The 22,053-nt window shown below is 52.3% G+C and overlaps 1 protein-coding gene across 2 annotated transcripts in view; it reads right to left on the bottom strand.

Moving 5' to 3' along the window:
* LOC139548399 (syntaxin-1A-like) overlaps nt 1-22,053 on the bottom strand; it is a 188,009-nt gene that overhangs the window by 165,001 nt on the left and 955 nt on the right. The gene's annotated exons all lie outside the window — the stretch shown is intronic.

The raw sequence follows: 22,053 nt of genomic DNA, 5'->3' as shown, positions 1-22,053 counted from the left end.
AGGGTAGAGGGGGATCTGAACTACCTCTAGCGTAGAGGGGGATCTGAACTACCTCACTACCTCCAGCGTAGAGGGGGATCTGAACTACCTCTAGCGTAGAGGGGGATCTGAACAACCTCTAGGGCAGAGGGGGATCTGAACAACCTCACTACCTCTAGGGTAGAGGGGGATCTGAACTACCTCTAGCGTAGAGGGGGATCTGAACTACCTCACTACCTCTAGCGTAGAGGGGGATCTGAACTACCTCTAGCGTAGAGGGGGATCTGAACTACCTCTAGCGTAGAGGGGGATCTGAACTACCTCACTACCTCTAGGGTAGAGGGGGATCTGAACTACCTCACTACCTCTAGGGTAGAGGGGGATCTGAACTACCTCACTACCTCTAGGATAGAGGGGGATCTGAACTACCTCTAGCGTAGAGGGGGATCTGAACTACCTCACTACCTCTAGGGTAGAGGGGGATCTGAACTACCTCTAGGGTAGAGGGGGATCTGAACTACCTCACTACCTCTAGGGTAGAGGGGGATCTGAACTACCTCACTACCTCTAGGGTAGAGGGGGATCTGAACTACCTCTAGGATAGAGGGGGATCTGAACTACCTCACTACCTCTAGGATAGAGGGGGATCTGAACTACCTCTAGGGTAGAGGGGGGATCTGAAAGACCTCACTACCTCTAGGGTAGAGGGTGATCTGAACTACCTCACTACCTCTAGGGCAGAGGGGGATCTGAACTACCTCACTACCTCTAGGGCAGAGGGGGATCTGAACTACCTCTAGGATAGAGGGGGATCTGAACTACCTCTAGGGTAGAGGGGGATCTGAACTACCTCTAGGGTAGAGGGGGATCTGAACTACCTCACTACCTCTAGGGTAGAGGGGGATCTGAACTGCCTCACTACCTCTAGGATAGAGGGGGATCTGAACTACCTCTAGGGTAGAGGGGGATCTGAACGACCTCACTACCTCTAGGGTAGAGGGGGATCTGAACTACCTCTAGGGCAGAGGGGGATCTGAACTACCTCACTACCTCTAGCGTAGAGGGGGATCTGAACTACCTCTAGCGTAGAGGGGGATCTGAACTACCTCTAGCGTAGAGGGGGATCTGAACTACCTCTAGCGTAGAGGGGGATCTGAACTACCTCACTACCTCTAGGGTAGAGGGGGATCTGAACTACCTCACTACCTCTAGGGTAGAGGGGGATCTGAACTACCTCACTACCTCTAGGATAGAGGGGGATCTGAACTACCTCTAGCGTAGAGGGGGATCTGAACTACCTCACTACCTCTAGGGTAGAGGGGGATCTGAACTACCTCTAGGGTAGAGGGGGATCTGAACTACCTCACTACCTCTAGGGTAGAGGGGGATCTGAACTACCTCACTACCTCTAGGGTAGAGGGGGATCTGAACTACCTCTAGGATAGAGGGGGATCTGAACTACCTCACTACCTCTAGGATAGAGGGGGATCTGAACTACCTCTAGGGTAGAGGGGGGATCTGAAAGACCTCACTACCTCTAGGGTAGAGGGTGATCTGAACTACCTCACTACCTCTAGGGCAGAGGGGGATCTGAACTACCTCACTACCTCTAGGGCAGAGGGGGATCTGAACTACCTCTAGGATAGAGGGGGATCTGAACTACCTCTAGGGTAGAGGGGGATCTGAACTACCTCTAGGGTAGAGGGGGATCTGAACTACCTCACTACCTCTAGGGTAGAGGGGGATCTGAACTACCTCACTACCTCTAGGATAGAGGGGGATCTGAACTACCTCTAGGGTAGAGGGGGATCTGAACGACCTCACTACCTCTAGGGTAGAGGGGGATCTGAACTACCTCTAGGGCAGAGGGGGATCTGAACGACCTCACTACCTCTAAGGTAGAGGGTGATCTGAACTACCTTACTACCTCTAGGGTAGAGGGGGATCTGAACTACCTCACTACCTCTAGGTCAGAGGGGGATCTGAACTACCTCACTACCTCTAGGGTAGAGGGGGATCTGAACTACCTCACTACCTCTAGACTAGAGGGGGATCTGAACTACCTCTAGGGTAGAGGGGGATCTGAACTACCTCACTACCTCTAGACTAGAGGGGGATCTGAACTACCTCTAGGGTAGAGGGGGATCTGAACTACCTCTAGGGCAGAGGGGGATCTGAACTACCTCACTACCTCTAGGGTAGAGGGGGATCTGAACTACCTCACTACCTCTAGGATAGAGGGGGATCTGAACTACCTCTAGGGTAGAGGGGGATCTGAACTACCTCTAGGGCAGAGGGGGATCTGAACTACCTCTAGGGTAGAGGGGGATCTGAACTACCTCTAGCGTAGAGGGGGATCTGAACTACCTCACTACCTCTAGGGCAGAGGGGGATCTGAACTACCTCACTACCTCTAGGGTAGAGGGGGATCTGAACTACCTCACTACCTCTAGGGTAGAGGGGGATCTGAACTACCTCACTACCTCTAGGATAGAGGGGGATCTGAACTACCTCTAGCGTAGAGGGGGATCTGAACTACCTCACTACCTCTAGGGTAGAGGGGGATCTGAACTACCTCTAGGGTAGAGGGGGATCTGAACTACCTCACTACCTCTAGGGTAGAGGGGGATCTGAACTACCTCACTACTTCTAGGGTAGAGGGGGATCTGAACTACCTCTAGGATAGAGGGGGATCTGAACTACCTCACTACCTCTAGGATAGAGGGGGATCTGAACTACCTCTAGGGTAGAGGGGGGATCTGAAAGACCTCACTACCTCTAGGGTAGAGGGTGATCTGAACTACCTCACTACCTCTAGGGCAGAGGGGGATCTGAACTACCTCACTACCTCTAGGGCAGAGGGGGATCTGAACTACCTCTAGGATAGAGGGGGATCTGAACTACCTCTAGGGTAGAGGGGGATCTGAACTACCTCTAGGGTAGAGGGGGATCTGAACTACCTCACTACCTCTAGGGTAGAGGGGGATCTGAACTACCTCACTACCTCTAGGATAGAGGGGGATCTGAACTACCTCTAGGGTAGAGGGGGATCTGAACGACCTCACTACCTCTAGGGTAGAGGGGGATCTGAACTACCTCTAGGGCAGAGGGGGATCTGAACGACCTCACTACCTCTAGGGTAGAGGGTGATCTGAACTACCTTACTACCTCTAGGGTAGAGGGGGATCTGAACTACCTCACTACCTCTAGGGCAGAGGGGGATCTGAACTACCTCACTACCTCTAGGGTAGAGGGGGATCTGAACTACCTCACTACCTCTAGACTAGAGGGGGATCTGAACTACCTCTAGGGTAGAGGGGGATCTGAACTACCTCACTACCTCTAGACTAGAGGGGGATCTGAACTACCTCTAGGGTAGAGGGGGATCTGAACTACCTCTAGGGCAGAGGGGGATCTGAACTACCTCACTACCTCTAGGGTAGAGGGGGATCTGAACTACCTCACTACCTCTAGGATAGAGGGGGATCTGAACTACCTCTAGGGTAGAGGGGGATCTGAACTACCTCTAGGGCAGAGGGGGATCTGAACTACCTCTAGGGTAGAGGGGGATCTGAACTACCTCTAGCGTAGAGGGGGATCTGAACTACCTCACTACCTCTAGGGTAGAGGGGGATCTGAACTACCTCTAGCGTAGAGGGGGATCTGAACTACCTCACTACCTCTAGGGTAGAGGGGGATCTGAACTACCTCTAGCGTAGAGGGGGATCTGAACTACCTCACTACCTCTAGGGTAGAGGGGGATCTGAACTACCTCTAGCGTAGAGGGGGATCTGAACTACCTCACTACCTCTAGGGTAGAGGGGGATCTGAAATACCTCTAGCGTAGAGGGGGATCTGAACTACCTCACTACCTCTAGGGTAGAGGGGGATCTGAACTACCTCACTACCTCTAGGGTAGAGGGAGATCTGAACTACCTCTAGCAAGAGGGGGATCTGAACTACCTCACTACCTCTAGGGTAGAGGGGGATCTGAACTACCTCACTACCTCTAGGGTAGAGGGGGATCTGAACTACCTCACTACCTCTAGGGTAGAGGGGGATCTGAACTACCTCTAGCGTAGAGGGGGATCTGAACTACCTCACTACCTCTAGGGTAGAGGGGGATCTGAACTACCTCTAGCGTAGAGGGGGATCTGAACTACCTCACTACCTCCAGCGTAGAGGGGGATCTGAACTACCTCTAGCGTAGAGGGGGATCTGAACAACCTCTAGGGCAGAGGGGGATCTGAACAACCTCACTACCTCTAGGGTAGAGGGGGATCTGAACTACCTCTAGCGTAGAGGGGGATCTGAACTACCTCACTACCTCTAGCGTAGAGGGGGATCTGAACTACCTCTAGCGTAGAGGGGGATCTGAACTACCTCTAGCGTAGAGGGGGATCTGAACTACCTCACTACCTCTAGGGTAGAGGGGGATCTGAACTACCTCACTACCTCTAGGGTAGAGGGGGATCTGAACTACCTCACTACCTCTAGGATAGAGGGGGATCTGAACTACCTCTAGCGTAGAGGGGGATCTGAACTACCTCACTACCTCTAGGGTAGAGGGGGATCTGAACTACCTCTAGGGTAGAGGGGGATCTGAACTACCTCACTACCTCTAGGGTAGAGGGGGATCTGAACTACCTGACTACCTCTAGGGTAGAGGGGGATCTGAACTACCTCTAGGATAGAGGGGGATCTGAACTACCTCACTACCTCTAGGATAGAGGGGGATCTGAACTACCTCTAGGGTAGAGGGGGGATAGGGTAGAGGGGGATCTGAACTACCTCTAGGGTAGAGGGGGATCTGAACTACCTCACTACCTCTAGGGTAGAGGGGGGACTCTGAACTTACCTCACTACCTCTAGGATAGAGGGGGATCTGAACTACCTCTAGGGTAGAGGGGGATCTGAACGACCTCACTACCTCTAGGGTAGAGGGGGATCTGAACTACCTCTAGGGCAGAGGGGGATCTGAACGACCTCACTACCTCTAGGGTAGAGGGTGATCTGAACTACCTTACTACCTCTAGGGTAGAGGGGGATCTGAACTACCTCACTACCTCTAGGGCAGAGGGGGATCTGAACTACCTCACTACCTCTAGGGTAGAGGGGGATCTGAACTACCTCACTACCTCTAGACTAGAGGGGGATCTGAACTACCTCTAGGGTAGAGGGGGATCTGAACTACCTCACTACCTCTAGACTAGAGGGGGATCTGAACTACCTCTAGGGTAGAGGGGGATCTGAACTACCTCTAGGGCAGAGGGGGATCTGAACTACCTCACTACCTCTAGGGTAGAGGGGGATCTGAACTACCTCACTACCTCTAGGATAGAGGGGGATCTGAACTACCTCTAGGGTAGAGGGGGATCTGAACTACCTCTAGGGCAGAGGGGGATCTGAACTACCTCTAGGGTAGAGGGGGATCTGAACTACCTCTAGCGTAGAGGGGGATCTGAACTACCTCACTACCTCTAGGGTAGAGGGGGATCTGAACTACCTCTAGCGTAGAGGGGGATCTGAACTACCTCACTACCTCTAGGGTAGAGGGGGATCTGAACTACCTCTAGCGTAGAGGGGGATCTGAACTACCTCACTACCTCTAGGGTAGAGGGGGATCTGAACTACCTCTAGCGTAGAGGGGGATCTGAACTACCTCACTACCTCTAGGGTAGAGGGGGATCTGAAATACCTCTAGCGTAGAGGGGGATCTGAACTACCTCACTACCTCTAGGGTAGAGGGGGATCTGAACTACCTCACTACCTCTAGGGTAGAGGGAGATCTGAACTACCTCTAGCAAGAGGGGGATCTGAACTACCTCACTACCTCTAGGGTAGAGGGGGATCTGAACTACCTCACTACCTCTAGGGTAGAGGGGGATCTGAACTACCTCACTACCTCTAGGGTAGAGGGGGATCTGAACTACCTCTAGCGTAGAGGGGGATCTGAACTACCTCACTACCTCTAGGGTAGAGGGGGATCTGAACTACCTCTAGCGTAGAGGGGGATCTGAACTACCTCACTACCTCCAGCGTAGAGGGGGATCTGAACTACCTCTAGCGTAGAGGGGGATCTGAACAACCTCTAGGGCAGAGGGGGATCTGAACAACCTCACTACCTCTAGGGTAGAGGGGGATCTGAACTACCTCTAGCGTAGAGGGGGATCTGAACTACCTCACTACCTCTAGCGTAGAGGGGGATCTGAACTACCTCTAGCGTAGAGGGGGATCTGAACTACCTCTAGCGTAGAGGGGGATCTGAACTACCTCACTACCTCTAGGGTAGAGGGGGATCTGAACTACCTCACTACCTCTAGGGTAGAGGGGGATCTGAACTACCTCACTACCTCTAGGATAGAGGGGGATCTGAACTACCTCTAGCGTAGAGGGGGATCTGAACTACCTCACTACCTCTAGGGTAGAGGGGGATCTGAACTACCTCTAGGGTAGAGGGGGATCTGAACTACCTCACTACCTCTAGGGTAGAGGGGGATCTGAACTACCTGACTACCTCTAGGGTAGAGGGGGATCTGAACTACCTCTAGGATAGAGGGGGATCTGAACTACCTCACTACCTCTAGGATAGAGGGGGATCTGAACTACCTCTAGGGTAGAGGGGGGATCTGAAAGACCTCACTACCTCTAGGGTAGAGGGTGATCTGAACTACCTCACTACCTCTAGGGCAGAGGGGGATCTGAACTACCTCACTACCTCTAGGGTAGAGGGGGATCTGAACTACCTCTAGGGTAGAGGGGGATCTGAACTACCTCACTACCTCTAGGGTAGAGGGGGATCTGAACTACCTCACTACCTCTAGGGTAGAGGGGGATCTGAACTACCTCTAGGATAGAGGGGGATCTGAACTACCTCACTACCTCTAGGATAGAGGGGGATCTGAACTACCTCTAGGGTAGAGGGGGGATCTGAAAGACCTCACTACCTCTAGGGTAGAGGGTGATCTGAACTACCTCACTACCTCTAGGGCAGAGGGGGATCTGAACTACCTCACTACCTCTAGGGCAGAGGGGGATCTGAACTACCTCTAGGATAGAGGGGGATCTGAACTACCTCTAGGGTAGAGGGGGATCTGAACTACCTCTAGGGTAGAGGGGGATCTGAACTACCTCACTACCTCTAGGGTAGAGGGGGATCTGAACTACCTCACTACCTCTAGGATAGAGGGGGATCTGAACTACCTCTAGGGTAGAGGGGGATCTGAACGACCTCACTACCTCTAGGGTAGAGGGGGATCTGAACTACCTCTAGGGCAGAGGGGGATCTGAACGACCTCACTACCTCTAAGGTAGAGGGTGATCTGAACTACCTTACTACCTCTAGGGTAGAGGGGGATCTGAACTACCTCACTACCTCTAGGGCAGAGGGGGATCTGAACTACCTCACTACCTCTAGGGTAGAGGGGGATCTGAACTACCTCACTACCTCTAGACTAGAGGGGGATCTGAACTACCTATAGGGTAGAGGGGGATCTGAACTACCTCACTACCTCTAGACTAGAGGGGGATCTGAACTACCTCTAGGGTAGAGGGGGATCTGAACTACCTCTAGGGCAGAGGGGGATCTGAACTACCTCACTACCTCTAGGGTAGAGGGGGATCTGAACTACCTCACTACCTCTAGGATAGAGGGGGATCTGAACTACCTCTAGGGTAGAGGGGGATCTGAACTACCTCTAGGGCAGAGGGGGATCTGAACTACCTCTAGGGTAGAGGGGGATCTGAACTACCTCTAGCGTAGAGGGGGATCTGAACTACCTCACTACCTCTAGGGCAGAGGGGGATCTGAACTACCTCACTACCTCTAGGGTAGAGGGGGATCTGAACTACCTCACTACCTCTAGGGTAGAGGGGGATCTGAACTACCTCACTACCTCTAGGATAGAGGGGGATCTGAACTACCTCTAGCGTAGAGGGGGATCTGAACTACCTCACTACCTCTAGGGTAGAGGGGGATCTGAACTACCTCTAGGGTAGAGGGGGATCTGAACTACCTCACTACCTCTAGGGTAGAGGGGGATCTGAACTACCTCACTACCTCTAGGGTAGAGGGGGATCTGAACTACCTCTAGGATAGAGGGGGATCTGAACTACCTCACTACCTCTAGGATAGAGGGGGATCTGAACTACCTCTAGGGTAGAGGGGGGATCTGAAAGACCTCACTACCTCTAGGGTAGAGGGTGATCTGAACTACCTCACTACCTCTAGGGCAGAGGGGGATCTGAACTACCTCACTACCTCTAGGGCAGAGGGGGATCTGAACTACCTCTAGGATAGAGGGGGATCTGAACTACCTCTAGGGTAGAGGGGGATCTGAACTACCTCTAGGGTAGAGGGGGATCTGAACTACCTCACTACCTCTAGGGTAGAGGGGGATCTGAACTACCTCACTACCTCTAGGATAGAGGGGGATCTGAACTACCTCTAGGGTAGAGGGGGATCTGAACGACCTCACTACCTCTAGGGTAGAGGGGGATCTGAACTACCTCTAGGGCAGAGGGGGATCTGAACGACCTCACTACCTCTAGGGTAGAGGGTGATCTGAACTACCTTACTACCTCTAGGGTAGAGGGGGATCTGAACTACCTCACTACCTCTAGGGCAGAGGGGGATCTGAACTACCTCACTACCTCTAGGGTAGAGGGGGATCTGAACTACCTCACTACCTCTAGACTAGAGGGGGATCTGAACTACCTCTAGGGTAGAGGGGGATCTGAACTACCTCACTACCTCTAGACTAGAGGGGGATCTGAACTACCTCTAGGGTAGAGGGGGATCTGAACTACCTCTAGGGCAGAGGGGGATCTGAACTACCTCACTACCTCTAGGGTAGAGGGGGATCTGAACTACCTCACTACCTCTAGGATAGAGGGGGATCTGAACTACCTCTAGGGTAGAGGGGGATCTGAACTACCTCTAGGGCAGAGGGGGATCTGAACTACCTCTAGGGTAGAGGGGGATCTGAACTACCTCTAGCGTAGAGGGGGATCTGAACTACCTCACTACCTCTAGGGTAGAGGGGGATCTGAACTACCTCTAGCGTAGAGGGGGATCTGAACTACCTCACTACCTCTAGGGTAGAGGGGGATCTGAACTACCTCTAGCGTAGAGGGGGATCTGAACTACCTCACTACCTCTAGGGTAGAGGGGGATCTGAAATACCTCTAGCGTAGAGGGGGATCTGAACTACCTCACTACCTCTAGGGTAGAGGGGGATCTGAACTACCTCACTACCTCTAGGGTAGAGGGAGATCTGAACTACCTCACTACCTCTAGGGTAGAGGGGGATCTGAACTACCTCACTACCTCTAGGGTAGAGGGGGATCTGAACTACCTCACTACCTCTAGGGTAGAGGGGGATCTGAACTACCTCTAGCGTAGAGGGGGATCTGAACTACCTCACTACCTCCAGCGTAGAGGGGGATCTGAACTACCTCTAGCGTAGAGGGGGATCTGAACAACCTCTAGGGCAGAGGGGGATCTGAACAACCTCACTACCTCTAGGGTAGAGGGGGATCTGAACTACCTCTAGCGTAGAGGGGGATCTGAACTACCTCACTACCTCTAGCGTAGAGGGGGATCTGAACTACCTCTAGCGTAGAGGGGGATCTGAACTACCTCTAGCGTAGAGGGGGATCTGAACTACCTCACTACCTCTAGGGTAGAGGGGGATCTGAACTACCTCACTACCTCTAGGGTAGAGGGGGATCTGAACTACCTCACTACCTCTAGGATAGAGGGGGATCTGAACTACCTCTAGCGTAGAGGGGGATCTGAACTACCTCACTACCTCTAGGGTAGAGGGGGATCTGAACTACCTCTAGGGTAGAGGGGGATCTGAACTACCTCACTACCTCTAGGGTAGAGGGGGATCTGAACTACCTCACTACCTCTAGGGTAGAGGGGGATCTGAACTACCTCTAGGATAGAGGGGGATCTGAACTACCTCACTACCTCTAGGATAGAGGGGGATCTGAACTACCTCTAGGGTAGAGGGGGGATCTGAAAGACCTCACTACCTCTAGGGTAGAGGGTGATCTGAACTACCTCACTACCTCTAGGGCAGAGGGGGATCTGAACTACCTCACTACCTCTAGGGCAGAGGGGGATCTGAACTACCTCTAGGATAGAGGGGGATCTGAACTACCTCTAGGGTAGAGGGGGATCTGAACTACCTCTAGGGTAGAGGGGGATCTGAACTACCTCACTACCTCTAGGGTAGAGGGGGATCTGAACTGCCTCACTACCTCTAGGATAGAGGGGGATCTGAACTACCTCTAGGGTAGAGGGGGATCTGAACGACCTCACTACCTCTAGGGTAGAGGGGGATCTGAACTACCTCTAGGGCAGAGGGGGATCTGAACTACCTCACTACCTCTAAGCGTAGAGGGGGATCTGAACTACCTCTTAGCGTAGAGGGGGATCTGAACTACCTCTAGCGTAGAGGGGGATCTGAACTACCTCTAGCGTAGAGGGGGATCTGAACTACCTCACTACCTCTAGGGTAGAGGGGGATCTGAACTACCTCACTACCTCTAGGGTAGAGGGGGATCTGAACTACCTCACTACCTCTAGGATAGAGGGGGATCTGAACTACCTCTAGCGTAGAGGGGGATCTGAACTACCTCACTACCTCTAGGGTAGAGGGGGATCTGAACTACCTCTAGGGTAGAGGGGGATCTGAACTACCTCACTACCTCTAGGGTAGAGGGGGATCTGAACTACCTCACTACCTCTAGGGTAGAGGGGGATCTGAACTACCTCTAGGATAGAGGGGGATCTGAACTACCTCACTACCTCTAGGATAGAGGGGGATCTGAACTACCTCTAGGGTAGAGGGGGGATCTGAAAGACCTCACTACCTCTAGGGTAGAGGGTGATCTGAACTACCTCACTACCTCTAGGGCAGAGGGGGATCTGAACTACCTCACTACCTCTAGGGCAGAGGGGGATCTGAACTACCTCTAGGATAGAGGGGGATCTGAACTACCTCTAGGGTAGAGGGGGATCTGAACTACCTCTAGGGTAGAGGGGGATCTGAACTACCTCACTACCTCTAGGGTAGAGGGGGATCTGAACTACCTCACTACCTCTAGGATAGAGGGGGATCTGAACTACCTCTAGGGTAGAGGGGGATCTGAACGACCTCACTACCTCTAGGGTAGAGGGGGATCTGAACTACCTCTAGGGCAGAGGGGGATCTGAACGACCTCACTACCTCTAGGGTAGAGGGTGATCTGAACTACCTTACTACCTCTAGGGTAGAGGGGGATCTGAACTACCTCACTACCTCTAGGGCAGAGGGGGATCTGAACTACCTCACTACCTCTAGGGTAGAGGGGGATCTGAACTACCTCACTACCTCTAGACTAGAGGGGGATCTGAACTACCTCTAGGGTAGAGGGGGATCTGAACTACCTCACTACCTCTAGACTAGAGGGGGATCTGAACTACCTCTAGGGTAGAGGGGGATCTGAACTACCTCTAGGGCAGAGGGGGATCTGAACTACCTCACTACCTCTAGGGTAGAGGGGGATCTGAACTACCTCACTACCTCTAGGATAGAGGGGGATCTGAACTACCTCTAGGGTAGAGGGGGATCTGAACTACCTCTAGGGCAGAGGGGGATCTGAACTACCTCTAGGGTAGAGGGGGATCTGAACTACCTCTAGCGTAGAGGGGGATCTGAACTACCTCACTACCTCTAGGGTAGAGGGGGATCTGAACTACCTCTAGCGTAGAGGGGGATCTGAACTACCTCACTACCTCTAGGGTAGAGGGGGATCTGAACTACCTCTAGCGTAGAGGGGGATCTGAACTACCTCACTACCTCTAGGGTAGAGGGGGATCTGAACTACCTCTAGCGTAGAGGGGGATCTGAACTACCTCACTACCTCTAGGGTAGAGGGGGATCTGAAATACCTCTAGCGTAGAGGGGGATCTGAACTACCTCACTACCTCTAGGGTAGAGGGGGATCTGAACTACCTCACTACCTCTAGGGTAGAGGGAGATCTGAACTACCTCTAGCAAGAGGGGGATCTGAACTACCTCACTACCTCTAGGGTAGAGGGGGATCTGAACTACCTCACTACCTCTAGGGTAGAGGGGGATCTGAACTACCTCACTACCTCTAGGGTAGAGGGGGATCTGAACTACCTCTAGCGTAGAGGGGGATCTGAACTACCTCACTACCTCTAGGGTAGAGGGGGATCTGAACTACCTCTAGCGTAGAGGGGGATCTGAACTACCTCACTACCTCCAGCGTAGAGGGGGATCTGAACTACCTCTAGCGTAGAGGGGGATCTGAACAACCTCTAGGGCAGAGGGGGATCTGAACAACCTCACTACCTCTAGGGTAGAGGGGGATCTGAACTACCTCTAGCGTAGAGGGGGATCTGAACTACCTCACTACCTCTAGCGTAGAGGGGGATCTGAACTACCTCTAGCGTAGAGGGGGATCTGAACTACCTCTAGCGTAGAGGGGGATCTGAACTACCTCACTACCTCTAGGGTAGAGGGGGATCTGAACTACCTCACTACCTCTAGGGTAGAGGGGGATCTGAACTACCTCACTACCTCTAGGATAGAGGGGGATCTGAACTACCTCTAGCGTAGAGGGGGATCTGAACTACCTCACTACCTCTAGGGTAGAGGGGGATCTGAACTACCACTAGGGTAGAGGGGGATCTGAACTACCTCACTACCTCTAGGGTAGAGGGGGATCTGAACTACCTCACTACCTCTAGGGTAGAGGGGGATCTGAACTACCTCTAGGATAGAGGGGGATCTGAACTACCTCACTACCTCTAGGATAGAGGGGGATCTGAACTACCTCTAGGGTAGAGGGGGGATCTGAAGAGACCTCACTACCTCTAGGGTAGAGGGTGATCTGAACTACCTCACTACCTCTAGGGCAGAGGGGGATCTGAACTACCTCACTACCTCTAGGGCAGAGGGGGATCTGAACTACCTCTAGGATAGAGGGGGATCTGAACTACCTCTAGGGTAGAGGGGGATCTGAACTACCTCTAGGGTAGAGGGGGATCTGAACTACCTCACTACCTCTAGGGTAGAGGGGGATCTGAACTACCTCACTACCTCTAGGATAGAGGGGGATCTGAACTACCTCTAGGGTAGAGGGGGATCTGAACGACCTCACTACCTCTAGGGTAGAGGGGGATCTGAACTACCTCTAGGGCAGAGGGGGATCTGAACGACCTCACTACCTCTAGGGTAGAGGGTGATCTGAACTACCTTACTACCTCTAGGGTAGAGGGGGATCTGAACTACCTCACTACCTCTAGGGCAGAGGGGGATCTGAACTACCTCACTACCTCTAGGGTAGAGGGGGATCTGAACTACCTCACTACCTCTAGACTAGAGGGGGATCTGAACTACCTCTAGGGTAGAGGGGGATCTGAACTACCTCACTACCTCTAGACTAGAGGGGGATCTGAACTACCTCACTACCTCTAGACTAGAGGGGGATCTGAACTACCTCTAGGGTAGAGGGGGATCTGAACTACCTCTAGGGCAGAGGGGGATCTGAACTACCTCACTACCTCTAGGGTAGAGGGGGATCTGAACTACCTCACTACCTCTAGGATAGAGGGGGATCTGAACTACCTCTAGGGTAGAGGGGGATCTGAACTACCTCTAGGGCAGAGGGGGATCTGAACTACCTCTAGGGTAGAGGGGGATCTGAACTACCTCTAGGGTAGAGGGGGATCTGAACTACCTCTAGGGTAGAGGGGGATCTTAACTACCTCACTACCTCTAGGGTAGAGGGGGATCTGAACTACCTCACTACCTCTAGGGAAGAGGGGGATCTGAACTACCTCACTACCTCTAGGGTAGAGGGGGATCTGAACTACCTCTAGGGTAAAGGGGGATCTGAACTACCTCACTACCTCTAGGGTAGAGGAGGATCTGAACTACCTCACTACCTCTAGGGTAGAGGGGGATCTGAACTACCTCTAGGGTAGAGGGGGATCTGAACTACCTCACTACCTCTAGGGCAGAGGGGGATCTGAACTACCTCACTACCTCTAGGGTAGAGGGGGATCTGAACTACCTCACTACCTCTAGACTAGAGGGGGATCTGAACTACCTCTAGGGTGGAGGGGAATCTGAACTACCTCACTACCTCTAGACTAGAGGGGGATCTGAACTACCTCTAGGGTAGAGGGGGATCTGAACTACCTCTAGGGTGGAGGGGGATCTGAACTACCTCACTACCTCTAGACTAGAGGGGGATCTGAACTACCTCTAGGGTAGAGGGGGATCTGAACTACCTCTAGGGCAGAGGGGGATCTGAACTACCTCTAGGGTAGAGGGGGATCTGAACTACCTCTAGGGTAGAGGGGGATCTGAACTATCTCTAGGGTAGAGGGGGATCTGAACTACCTCACTACCTCTAGGGTAGAGGGGGATCTGAACTACCTCACTACCTCTAGGGTAGAGGGGGATCTGAACTACCTCTAGGGTAAAGGGGGATCTGAACTACCTCACTACCTCTAGGGTAGAGGAGGATCTGAACTACCTCACTACCTCTAGGGTAGAGGGGGATCTGAACTACCTCTAGGGTAGAGGGGGATCTGAACTACCTCACTACCTCTAGGGCAGAGGGGGATCTGAACTACCTCACTACCTTTAGGGCAGAGGGGGATCTGAACTACCTCACTACTTCTAGGGCAGAGGGGGATCTGAACTACCTCACTACCTCTAGGGCAGAGGGGGATCTGAACTACCTCACTACCTCTAGGGTAGAGGGGGATCTGAACTACCTCACTACCTCTAGGGTAGAGGGGGATCTGAACTACCTCACTACCTCTAGGATAGAGGGGGATCTGAACTACCTCTAGGGTAGAGGGGGATCTGAACTACCTCTAGGGTAGAGGGGGATCTGAACTACCTCTAGGGCAGAGGGGGATCTGAACTACCTCACTACCTCTAGGGTAGAGGGGGATCTGAACTACCTCTAGGGTAGAGGGGGATCTGAACTACCTCTAGGGTAGAGGGGGATCTGAGCTACCTCGCTACCTCTAGGGTAGAGGGGGATCTGAGCTACCTCTTGGGTAGAGGGGGATCTGAACAACCTCACTACCTTTAGGGTAGAGGGTGATCTGAACTACCTCACTACCTCTAGGGCAGAGGGGGATCTGAACTACCTCACTACCTCTAGGGCAGAGGGGGATCTGAATTACCTCACTACCTCTAGGATAGAGGGGGATCTGAACTACCTCTAGGGTAGAGGGGGATCTGAACTACCTCTCGGGTAGAGGGGGATCTGAACTACCTCACTACCTCTAGGGTAGAGGGGGATCTGAACTACCTCACTACCTCTAGGGTAGAGGGGGATCTGAACTACCTCTAGGGTAGAGGGGGATCTGAACGACCTCACTACCTCTAGGATAGAGGGGGATCTGAACTACCTCTAGGGTAGAGGGGGATCTGAACGACCTCACTACCTCTAGGGTAGAGGGGGATCTGAACTACCTCTAGGGCAGAGGGGGATCTGAACGACCTCACTACCTCTAGGGTAGAGGGTGATCTGAACTACCTTACTACCTCTAGGGTAGAGGGGGATCTGAACTACCTCACTACCTCTAGGGCAGAGGGGGATCTGAACTACCTCACTACCTCTAGGGTAGAGGGGGATCTGAACTACCTCACTACCTCTAGACTAGAGGGGGATCTGAACTACCTCTAGGGTAGAGGGGGATCTGAACTACCTCACTACCTCTAGACTAGAGGGGGATCTGAACTACCTCTAGGGTAGAGGGGGATCTGAACTACCTCTAGGGCAGAGGGGGATCTGAACTACCTCACTACCTCTAGGGTAGAGGGGGATCTGAACTACCTCACTACCTCTAGGATAGAGGGGGATCTGAACTACCTCTAGGGTAGAGGGGGATCTGAACTACCTCTAGGGCAGAGGGGGATCTGAACTACCTCTAGGGTAGAGGGGGATCTGAACTACCTCTAGGGTAGAGGGGGATCTGAACTACCTCTAGGGTAGAGGGGGATCTGAACTACCTCACTACCTCTAGGGTAGAGGGGGATCTGAACTACCTCACTACCTCTAGGGAAGAGGGGGATCTGAACTACCTCACTACCTCTAGGGTAGAGGGGGATCTGAACTACCTCTAGGGTAAAGGGGGATCTGAACTACCTCACTACCTCTAGGGTAGAGGAGGATCTGAACTACCTCACTACCTCTAGGGTAGAGGGGGATCTGAACTACCTCTAGGGTAGAGGGGGATCTGAACTACCTCACTACCTCTAGGGCAGAGGGGGATCTGAACTACCTCACTACCTCTAGGGTAGAGGGGGATCTGAACTACCTCACTACCTCTAGACTAGAGGGGGATCTGAACTACCTCTAGGGTGGAGGGGAATCTGAACTACCTCACTACCTCTAGGGTAGAGGGGGATCTGAACTACCTCACTACCTCTAGGGTAGAGGGGGATCTGAACTACCTCTAGGGTAAAGGGGGATCTGAACTACCTCACTACCTCTAGGGTAGAGGAGGATCTGAACTACCTCACTACCTCTAGGGTAGAGGGGGATCTGAACTACCTCTAGGGTAGAGGGGGATCTGAACTACCTCACTACCTCTAGGGCAGAGGGGGATCTGAACTACCTCACTACCTTTAGGGCAGAGGGGGATCTGAACTACCTCACTACTTCTAGGGCAGAGGGGGATCTGAACTACCTCACTACCTCTAGGGCAGAGGGGGATCTGAACTACCTCACTACCTCTAGGGTAGAGGGGGATCTGAACTACCTCACTACCTCTAGGGTAGAGGGGGATCTGAACTACCTCACTACCTCTAGGATAGAGGGGGATCTGAACTACCTCTAGGGTAGAGGGGGATCTGAACTACCTCTAGGGTAGAGGGGGATCTGAACTACCTCTAGGGCAGAGGGGGATCTGAACTACCTCACTACCTCTAGGGTAGAGGGGGATCTGAACTACCTCTAGGGTAGAGGGGGATCTGAACTACCTCTAGGGTAGAGGGGGATCTGAGCTACCTCGCTACCTCTAGGGTAGAGGGGGATCTGAGCTACCTCTTGGGTAGAGGGGGATCTGAACAACCTCACTACCTTTAGGGTAGAGGGTGATCTGAACTACCTCACTACCTCTAGGGCAGAGGGGGATCTGAACTACCTCACTACCTCTAGGGCAGAGGGGGATCTGAATTACCTCACTACCTCTAGGATAGAGGGGGATCTGAACTACCTCTAGGGTAGAGGGGGATCTGAACTACCTCACTACCCAGGGTAGAGGGGGATCTGAACTACCTCACTACCTCTAGGGTAGAGGGGGATCTGAACTACCTCACTACCTCTAGGGTAGAGGGGGATCTGAACTACCTCTAGGGTAGAGGGGGATCTGAACGACCTCACTACCTCTAGGGTAGAGGGGGATCTGAACTACCTCTAGGGCAGAGGGGGATCTGAACGACCTCACTACCTCTAGGGTAGAGGGTGATCTGAACTACCTTACTACCTCTAGGGTAGAGGGGGATCTGAACTACCTCACTACCTCTAGGGCAGAGGGGGATCTGAACTACCTCACTACCTCTAGGATAGAGGGGGATCTGAACTACCTCTAGGGTAGAGGGGGATCTGAACTACCTCTAGGGTAGAGGGGGATCTGAACTACCTCTAGGGCAGAGGGGGATCTGAACTACCTCTAGGGTAGAGGGGGATCTGAACTACCTCTAGGGTAGAGGGGGATCTGAACTACCTCTAGGGCAGAGGGGGATCTGAATTACCTCACTACCTCTAGGATAGAGGGGGATCTGAACTACCTCACTACGGGTAGAGGGGGATCTGAACTACCTCTAGGGTAGAGGGGGATCTGAACTACCTCACTACCTCTAGGGTAGAGGGGGATCTGAACTACCTCACTACCTCTAGGGTAGAGGGGGATCTGAACTACCTCACTACTTCTAGGGTAGAGGGGGATCTGAACGACCTCACTACCTCTAGGGTAGAGGGGGATCTGAACTACCTCACTACCTCTAGGGCAGAGGGGGATCTGAACGACCTCACTACCTCTAGGGTAGAGGGTGATCTGAACTACCTTACTACCTCTAGGGTAGAGGGGGATCTGAACTACCTCACTACCTCTAGGGCAGAGGGGGATCTGAACTACCTCACTACCTCTAGGATAGAGGGGGATCTGAACTACCTCTAGGGTAGAGGGGGATCTGAACTACCTCACTACCTCTAGGGTAGAGGGGGATCTGAACTACCTCTAGGGCAGAGGGGGATCTGAACTACCTCTAGGGTAGAGGGGGATCTGAGCTACCTCGCTACCTCTAGGGTAGAGGGGGATCTGAGCTACCTCTTGGGTAGAGGGGGATCTGAACAACCTCACTACCTTTAGGGTAGAGGGTGATCTGAACTACCTCACTACCTCTAGGGCAGAGGGGGATCTGAACTACCTCACTACCTCTAGGGCAGAGGGGGATCTGAATTACCTCACTACCTCTAGGATAGAGGGGGATCTGAACTACCTCTAGGGTAGAGGGGGATCTGAACTACCTCTCGGGTAGAGGGGGATCTGAACTACCTCACTACCTCTAGGGTAGAGGGGGATCTGAACTACCTCACTACCTCTAGGGTAGAGGGGGATCTGAACTACCTCTAGGGTAGAGGGGGATCTGAACGACCTCACTACCTCTAGGGTAGAGGGGGATCTGAACTACCTCTAGGGCAGAGGGGGATCTGAACGACCTCACTACCTCTAGGGTAGAGGGTGATCTGAACTACCTTACTACCTCTAGGGTAGAGGGGGATCTGAACTACCTCACTACCTCTAGGGCAGAGGGGGATCTGAACTACCTCACTACCTCTAGGATAGAGGGGGATCTGAACTACCTCTAGGGTAGAGGGGGATCTGAACTACCTCTAGGGTAGAGGGGGATCTGAACTACCTCTAGGGCAGAGGGGGATCTGAACTACCTCTAGGGTAGAGGGGGATCTGAACTACCTCTAGGGTAGAGGGGGATCTGAACTACCTCTAGGGCAGAGGGGGATCTGAATTACCTCACTACCTCTAGGATAGAGGGGGATCTGAACTACCTCTAGGGTAGAGGGGGATCTGAACTACCTCTCGGGTAGAGGGGGATCTGAACTACCTCACTACCTCTAGGGTAGAGGGGGATCTGAACTACCTCACTACCTCTAGGGTAGAGGGGGATCTGAACTACCTCTAGGGTAGAGGGGGATCTGAACGACCTCACTACCTCTAGGGTAGAGGGGGATCTGAACTACCTCTAGGGCAGAGGGGGATCTGAACGACCTCACTACCTCTAGGGTAGAGGGTGATCTGAACTACCTTACTACCTCTAGGGTAGAGGGGGATCTGAACTACCTCACTACCTCTAGGGCAGAGGGGGATCTGAACTACCTCACTACCTCTAGGATAGAGGGGGATCTGAACTACCTCTAGGGTAGAGGGGGATCTGAACTACCTCTAGGGTAGAGGGGGATCTGAACTACCTCTAGGGCAGAGGGGGATCTGAACTACCTCTAGGGTAGAGGGGGATCTGAACTACCTCTAGGGTAGAGGGGGATCTGAACTACCTCTAGGGTAGAGGGGGATCTGAACTACCTCACTACCTCTAGGCTAGAGGGGGATCTGAACTACCTCTAGGGTAGAGGGGGATCTGAACTACCTCTAGGGCAGAGGGGGATCTGAACTACCTCTAGGATAGAGGGGGATCTGAACTACCTCTAGGGTAGAGGGGGATCTGAACTACCTCTAGGGTAGAGGGGGATCTGAACTACCTCACTACCTCTAGGCTAGAGGGGGATCTGAACTATCTCACTACCTCTAGGGTAGAGGGGGATCTGAACTACCTCACTACCTACCTCTAGGGTAGAGGGGGATCTGAACTACCTCTAGGGTAGAGGGGGATCTGAACTACCTCTAGGGTAGACTTAGAAAGTGTTTAGACCACTTCCCTTTTTCTACATGTTGTTACAGCCTTATTCTAAAATATATATCAATCTACACACAATACCCCAGAATGACAAAAGGGAAAACAGGTTTTTAAACATTTTAGCAAATGTATTATAACATGAAAAACAGAAATTACTTATTTACAGAAATATTCAGACCCTTTGATATGAGACTCGAAAATGAGCTCAGGTGGATCCTGTTTCCATTGATCATCTTTGAGATGTTTCTGCAACTTGATTGGAGTCCACCTGTGGTAAATTCAATTGATTGAACACACCAGTCTATATAAGGTCCCACAGTTGACAGTGCATGTGGGAGCAAAAATCAAACCATGTGGTCGAAGGAGACATGATTGTGTCGAGGCACAGATCTGGGGAAGGGTACCAAACAATGTCTGCAGCATTGAAGGTCCCCAAGAACACAGTGGCCTCCATCATTCTTAAATGGAAGAAGTTTGGAACCACCAAGACTCTTCCTAGAGCTGGTTGTCCGGCCAAACTCAGCAATCGGAGGACAAGGGCGGTGACCAAGGACCCAATGGTCACTCTGACAGAGCTCCAGAGTTCCTCTGTGGAGATGGGTGAACGTTCCAGAAGGACAACCATCTCTGCAGCACTCCACCAATCAGGCCTTTATGGTAGAGTGGACAGACGGAAGCCACTCCTCAGTAAAAGGGACATGAGATCCCACTAGGAGTTTGCCAAAGGGCACCTAAAGGTCTCTCAGACCATGAGAAACAAGATTCTCTGGTCTGATGAAACCAAGAATGAACTATTTGGCCTGAATGCCAAGTGTCACATATGGAGGAAACCTGGCACCATCCCTACGGTTGGCAGTGTGTCTGGGGTGGGGGGGGGGGGGGGGGGGCAGTGTGTCTGGGGGGGGGAGAGGCAGTGTGTCTGGGGGAAGCAAAGTGAATTCCCCTCTGGGGCCAATTCATACAGCGATCTCTGGTGAAACAGAGGAGTCGTAAATTGTCTCTAGCGTTTTCTCCTCTCTCCCCCACTATTCTCCTCAGCTTAATTGGCACTTACACAGGTCTGACAATAGCCTCACTCTCGTGAGATCCAAGGCCGCTCAGACAGTCTGATGGTGCCTACACACACAAACACCACTCCTCCTCTCACATGAGATAACGAACACAGACAGCAAATCTGCTCCAACACCTCAAAGGAAAAACACAATCAAAATGTAGGTGTGGTATGGTTCTTCATTCATTCACCGTGGTCAGTTCCATCCTATCAACAGTCTCCCCTGCACCGCCACCCCTCCCTCCACCATCAGGGACAGTGGCTCAGTGATTAGCAGGTGTGCAGAAAGAGTGAGGTAGAGCTGATATTCAGACAGGGAAAGTCAACTACACCTCTAGCAGGCTATATAAATAACTATATCCTCTCTCCAGGTTGCTGTTTCTACTTGGTGACAAATGGTTTGTAAAAAAAACAACAACATGAAATCAAAATGGGCTTGATTGGTCCTTTTACCATCAAGGACCAATCTGGAAACGAGTGTTTTAATTAATACTTCTTAGTGCTATCATTTGGGAACACATATTACTGTATAGGTTTTTACCCAAATCAATTCAGTTGTCACACACACACAGAGATGTATTATCGGATGATTGGGATTTTCTGAGTGCTTAACAACACAGAGCCTATACATGACACTGGAATGAAATGCCTTGCCTCTCTCTAACACCTTCCCACAAATCCTTGGAGAACCCAGGACACACCATGTGTCCTCTCTTTCGGGTCCCACCAAAAGTATCACCTACACCAGCTATTGGAGAGTGGCTTTACAATGAAGCTCTGGAGGAATTTGTTACCAGGTCGAAATTCAACATCATTCTTTCAACGGAGATTCATAACGGAGAGAATCCTCATGGATAAGTCAACGGTAATGTATACATCTGCGCGTAATAGCGTTGCGCACAGTGAGGTGTCCAGTGCCCACATGCCAGCTGCTCGCTCATATGGTGATGAAAGCGCAATGGAAATGTGTAATTCCAGGAAAAACAAAATGTGGAGTGAGTCTGGAGTCTCGAACCTCTCTTCGCCGGTGGACTGTGA

Source organism: Salvelinus alpinus, chromosome 21 (genome assembly GCF_045679555.1).
Source record: "Salvelinus alpinus chromosome 21, SLU_Salpinus.1, whole genome shotgun sequence".
NCBI lineage: Eukaryota > Metazoa > Chordata > Actinopteri > Salmoniformes > Salmonidae > Salvelinus > Salvelinus alpinus.
Note: the sequence above shows the minus strand (reverse complement) of the source record. Positions and strands in the feature narration are given on the sequence as shown.